At 44.5% G+C, this 6,553-nt stretch overlaps 1 pseudogene; it reads left to right on the top strand.

Moving 5' to 3' along the window:
* The first annotated feature begins 5,098 nt into the window (after positions 1-5,098).
* On the top strand, positions 5,099-6,247 carry LOC125997392 (methylsterol monooxygenase 1-like; annotated as a pseudogene).
* The last annotated feature ends 306 nt before the right edge of the window (positions 6,248-6,553 follow it).

The following is a 6,553-nucleotide window of genomic DNA, read 5'->3' as shown; positions in this document are numbered from 1 at the left end:
ATCCGTCCAGCCTTGAACCCTGGATCCCAGACATATAAATGACACAGTTCTTCACAACAGCCACAGGAAACAAATCCCATCCGGGACATCCTTTTTTTTTTTTTTTTTTTTTTTTTTGGTTTTTGGTTTTTGGTGCTATCTCTCCAGGCCCACGGGACATCCTTAATACTGCTGGGCCACTAACAAGTGCCAGCTCTAATATGATATCCTGACAACGAGGAAAATGGGAACAACTTGACCTTAGAGCAGGTTATCCTACCTCACCAGCTAACGATAAGACAAAATCAGAAGACTTGTCACCCTTTGGTCTGTCCAAAAGCCAAGATCGCGATTTACAGATGACTGGCTGATAGAACCATGACCGGACTGTATGTAACCTGGGACCAATAAAAAAGCCCTAGTCTAGGGTTTGAGCTACGACCTGCACAACAACCATGATCTTCAGTTCCAAAGGTCTGTCTGAGACAATTGCAACAGATTGAGTCTTCTGAAAACATAACGAAAGACGCTATCATAGGCTCCATCCTAGGATCAGCACAAAGACCAAGACCACCAACCACAGAAGACGGATTAAAATAACACTGAGGGAACAGAACTTCTAGAACCACAAAGAAAGGCTTCATCATAAGTCTACCCCTTGACCTGTGCAGATACCGATATCTCAGATACAGAGGTCTGATTTTATCACGCAGGACGGAGCAGAAGTCTTCCAAATACCACAAAAGCACCAAGGGGAGAGTAAATGAACCTGAACAGAGTCTATAGTTAATCCCATGACAATATACTCCAAAGGTGGAGAAACCCTGTATCTCTTAGGCCAAGGGAATTCCTTTTCCAATGACCCCAATATTTACTGTGCCTGTGCAGGAGTGAAAAAATGGGTGGGGGGAAGCACAAAACAATTTTTTTTTATTTATCTAGTTTTTGTTGATTTCTTTGTTTTGGTGGGGTTATTGAAGTTGTTGTCTCCATTTATATTTATTTATTTTCTTCTTTTCTTTTCTTTCTTTATGTGCTCTGCCATGTTTTTTATCTCAAGACCGTGGCTTTTTTTTTGGGGGGGGGTCACACCCGGCAGCAATCAAAGGTCACGCCTGGCTCTATGCTCAGAAATCACTCCTGGCAGGCTTGGGGGACCATATGGGATGCTGGGACTCAAACCAATGACCTTCTGCATGAAAGGCAAACACCTTATCTCCATGCTATCTCTCTGGCCCCAAGACCATGGCTTTTATGTGGTGCTTATCTTTATTGTTGGAGTGCTCACTGGATATTTTATTTGACACTTCTTTTTGTACTGTTGGGGTGTTTAACCTTCTTTTTCCCCTTCATCTCTCAAACCGATGATGAGAGCCTCTAGAAGGACTCCGCCCATTTTTGGCGTATTTGATTTTTACTCCAGTTTATTACTTTTCTCTTCTTTAAACAAAACCACATAACTTGTTGTTGTTGTTGTTTTTTGTTGTTGTTGTTTTGTTTTTGAGCCACACCTGGCGTTGCTCAGGGGTTACTCCCGGCTGTCTGCTCAGAAATAGCTCCTGGCAGGCACAGGGGACCATATGGGACACAGGGATTTGAACCAACCACCTTAGGTCCTGGATTGGCTGCTTGCAAGGCAAATACCACTGTGCTATCTCTCCGGGCCCAAAACCACATAACTTGAACTATCTAGTCCCACCTCCCAGTTAGAGAAAGAAATAAGGAAGGTACCAAGACCAAACAGGTGTAAGACCACTAAGTAGTAAGCTAGGCACAGAGAGGACCACGTATTCTAGCAGCCCGGGGGTGAGGAAGGAGGATTTGGGAGGTAGGACGGGAATGGAGGTGTAGGGAGGACAATTCGGTGATGGGAACCCCCCTGATCTTATGTTAATATGTACCTAAAATATTATTGTCAACAATACATAAGCCACTATGATCAAAATAAAAATTATATTTAAAAAATAGGGCCAGACCCCCCCCCAAAAAAAGGCCAGAGGGATAGCATGGAGGTAAGGCATTTGCCTTGCATGCAGAAGGACGGTGGTTCGAATCCCGGCATCCCATGCCGTCACCCAAACCTGCCTGGAGCGATTTCTGAGCGTAGAGCCAGGAGTAACTCCTGGGTGCTCTGGGTGTGACCTCCCCTCAAAATATATATAGGGCTAGAGGGGCAGAGCGATAGCACAGTGATAGGGTGTTTGCCTTGCACACCACTGACCCAGGACGGACCCAAGTTTGATTCCCAGCATCCCATATGGTCCCCCAAGCCTGCCAGGAGCGATTTCTGAGCGCAGAGCCAGGAGTAACTGCTAAGTACCACCAAGTGTGGCCCAAAAACCAAAGGAAAAAGACAAAAAGGCCAGAATGTGTGAAGTGGTGTACTGAGAGCAGCAGGGGTGTGTGGTTCATGAGTTAACCCCTGAGAATTGCCTGGTATGGCCCTTCTCCAAGAAAAAGTATTTCTGGGGGCAGAGAGAGTGCAGAAGATAGCATGCTTACCTTGTGTCTTACACAAGGCTGATTAGTTGGGGTTTTGGGGGGAGGTTGGGTCACACCCAGCAGCGCTCAGGGGTTACTCCTGGCTCTACACTCAGAAATCGCTCCTGGCAGACTCGGGGGACCATATGGGATGCTGGGATTCGAATCACCGTCCTTCTGCATGCAAGGCAAATGCCTTACCTCCATGCTATCTCTCCTGCCCTAGGCTGACTAGTTTTGATCCCCAGAACACCATATGGTCCCTCAAACCCTGCCAGAAGCGATCCTGAATACACAGCCAGGAATAAGCCCTGAGCACTGCCATGTGTGGCCCAAAAACAAGAACAAAAAATAGCATTTACCGTATTTTCCGGCGTATAAGATGACTTTTGAAACAAAAAAAAAAGTCAACCAAAAATTGGGGGTTGTCTTATATGCCGAGTATATCCCGAAAAATGTTTCAATATGCCGCTAAACAAAAATTGTCTGAATATTGCCACAAAACGAATTTTCCAACTCGATCCTGCACCAATCACTGCAAGGCTGCTCGGACTGCCTCTCTAACTCAGCCAATCCAAGCAGGCTTTTTATGCATGCAAATTAGACAATGCGCTGGACCCGAATCTACACTGTAAAAAGCCTGCTCAGATTGGCCAGAGTCAGAGAGGAAGTCTATTATAGTGTATCTTTTGAACCTTTGCTTGTTGTGATTGGCTCACTGTGGTACATGAGCACAGGAACACATGCAGCACATGCAGCACAGGAATGTTCTGTCTGTTACAGTGACTATAGGCCTAAACCTATGTTTTAACTGCAAAATTAGGGGGTCGTCTTATACGCCGGCAAATACAGTATTCTTTCAGAAAAGATTAAGAACAAAAATGACAAAATTTATAATTTTAGGTACAGTTAAGAAAAAAAGAAGAGGGTGGTGGGAAGATGGTTCAAAGGATTGGTGTGAAGTTATGGCAGTAGAGTCCCCAAATTTGAACCCCAGCACCACAATAGTCCCCAGCACTGCTTGATATGATCTTGGACAACACTAGGCATAGCCCAGGGGACCCCAGAATCACTGGACCTGAGTAACCTAGTATGTCCTGAACTAAAACCACCTGGCCTGCACAGCCAAGAGGGCTGAGTATCACTGAGAATGGCACCTAACCCACTCCCAAGCACTATTTTGGGAGCCCCTAAAAACAAAAAACAACAACTAGAGTTTGGGAGCTGAAGGCTGGAGAGATAGTACACTGAGATGAGTATTTGTCTAGCACATAGCTGACCTAGGTTTGATCCTTGATCCTGGTTTGGTCCCCAGGAGTGATCCCTGAGTGCAGAGCTAGAAATAATCCTTGCATGTATGACCCCAAAACAAACAACAAAATAATTGGGGGACCTAAGAGAAAGCACAGAAATTAAGGTCCTTATCTTGCACACGGCCAACTCTAGCATAATCCCTAGTACCAATATGGTCCCCCAAACTCTGCTGCGAGTGATTCCTGAGCAAAGAGCCAGAAATAAGCCCCAACCCCACTGGATATGGCCCAAAATACCCCCCTAAAATACATAAAAATTGGGGAACTATTTTGTTTCTTTGGGGGGGAGTATTTATCATATTTATAATATAAATAAAATAACTCAGAAGAAGAAAGCCCAGGTTGTTTCTGAGAGAGTGAGATAGATGTAATTCACCTGCAGAGATGGGGGGAGGCTATAGGTCACCGGTGGGAGGGAAGGGAGAGAGAGAGAGAGAGAGAGAGAGAGAGAGAGAGAGAGAGAGAGAGAGAGAGAGAGAGAGAGAGAGAGAGAGAGAGAGAGAGAGAGAAAGAGAGAGAGAGAGAGAGAAAGAGAAAAAGAGGGAGAAAGGAAGAAAGAAGAAAGAAGAAAGAAGAGAGGGAGGGAGAAGAGAGCGAGGGGGAGAGAGAAAGAGTGCAATAGTGTGTGTGTGTGTGTGTGTGTGTGTGGGCGCGCATGTGTTTGACACATCCAATGGATGGTCAGATCTTACTCCTGGCTCTGTGCTCAGGGATTACTCCAGGTGGGATCTGGGGAACCATATATAGTGCTGGGAATTTTTGTTTGTTAGTTTTGGGGACACACCCGGCAGCGATCAGGGCTTACTCCTGGCTCTAAGCTCAGAAATCGCTCCTGGCAGGCTCAGGGGACCATATGGGATGCCGGGATTTGAACCAACGTCCTGCATGCAAGGCAAACACCTTAACTTCATGCTATCTTTCCGGCCACCTAGTGCTGGAAATTTAAACCAGGATTAGCCAAATGCAAGGCAAGGTGCCTTAATTCCTACACTATCCCTACTACAAGCCACAGTACAGTGGGTTAGGGCATTTGCTTTGCATACAGCCAACCTGGGTTCGATTCCCAGCACCCCATAAGGTCTCCCATGTCCTGCCAGGAGTGATTCCTGAGCTCAGAGCCTGGAATAACCCCTGAGCACTGCTGGATGTGCCCCCCACCCCCGATATCTACTTAGACTAAATGACATTTACTTTAGAGTTACAATGATTTACATTGGGAAAGGCCATATCACAGTAGTCGCACCAGTCCTAGAGGGAGGCGATGCTGCTACTGATCAGTCGCCTGATCTTCCAGAAATTGAAGGCCTGCTGTGGAGATTTGGAAGATGTCGCTCAAAGAAACCGTCGTCATTTTTAGTTTGGCTTCTTTGACTGAGGAGTATATAGATCACTCTTAACCCGAGAATCTGCTGCAAGAAACCTTCAGAAACAGTTGGAATGCTAGATGAATAACTGGATGAATAATTACACAAAATTACAGATCACGGGCCAGAGAGATAGCATGGAGGTAAGGCGTTTGCCTTTCATGCAGAAGGTCATCGGTTCGAATCCCGGCGTCCCATATGGTCCCCCGTGCCTGCCAGGAGCAATTTCTGAGCATGGAGCCAGGAGTAACCCCTGAGCACAGCCGAGTGTGACCCAAAAACCACACACACAAAAAAAAAATTACAGATCACAACATAGGGATCCCTCATGGTTCCTGAGGGTGTTTATTTTCTATTCTCTTTACCTGGATTTATTTTTTTTTTGTTTATACCTTACATGAAAAAGTATGAAATTCAAAATGATAAGACAAGAATCACTTGAAGGCCAGTGGAAGTGTTTTAAAGTGCTTCTCTCTAATCACATTTGTATCCAGCTATCTTTGATTTGTGGAACTTACCATTTTACAGAATATTTCAATAATTCTTCTGATTGGGAAAGGATGCCAAGGTGGTATTCACTTCTAGCACGGTGCTTTGGCTGTGCGGTGATTGAAGGCACATGGCACTATTTCCTTCACCAACTCTTACACCACTAAAGAATATACAAATACATTCATAAACTTCATCATGAGATTCAAGCTCTGTTTGGAATGGAAGCTGAATATATATGCACAATCCCTGGAAACTTTCATTCTCAGAGCCGGCTTCTTCATTGGCATCATGCTTTTATGTAACCATGACTTTTTCCCTTGAGCCTGAGTGACTGTTCAGTTGATACAAACAATTGATATCCACAGTGGCTACGATATTCCTCTCAACCCTTTACATCTCATCCCTTTCTATCCTGGATCTCGACATCATAATTTTCACCACATGAACTTCCTTGAAAACTATATGCTTCAACATTTACCTGGTAGGATTGTATTTTTTGCTACAGACTCTCAGTATCTTGCCTACTATGAAAAGGTGAAGAAGTCAGGGGAAAAAAAAAACAGAATAATATTTGTCGAAACCAACCTGAACTCACGTCTTTTTCTGACTCAAAGCTAATAGCAAACATTGCTTCTGGGGACCAGAAATAAAATAGACAAGTGATAAAAAAAATTAATCTGTAAAAAATAAAAATCCATGGGTTCTGAGATCACCCCAGGCACATTTCAAAACCTCAATCATCTGGGTCTGAAAAAGCAGGGTAGTGGCAAAGAAATAATAAGCTAAGCAGGTCAGGAAAGTCAAGAAGACAGTGGCTTTTGGTGGCCTCTTCCTTCTGGTGTCTCAAAGCACCAAACCAAAACAAAACAGACTTTTCTTTATTATACCAATACCCATTCACCAGGAAAGGGAAGGTTGGGAGTG

The sequence above is a fragment of the Suncus etruscus genome, chromosome 1 (assembly GCF_024139225.1).
Source record: "Suncus etruscus isolate mSunEtr1 chromosome 1, mSunEtr1.pri.cur, whole genome shotgun sequence".
Classification (NCBI taxonomy): Eukaryota; Metazoa; Chordata; class Mammalia; order Eulipotyphla; family Soricidae; genus Suncus; species Suncus etruscus.
The sequence above is the reverse complement of the archived record's forward strand: the minus strand, read 5'-3'. Positions and strand labels throughout refer to the sequence as shown.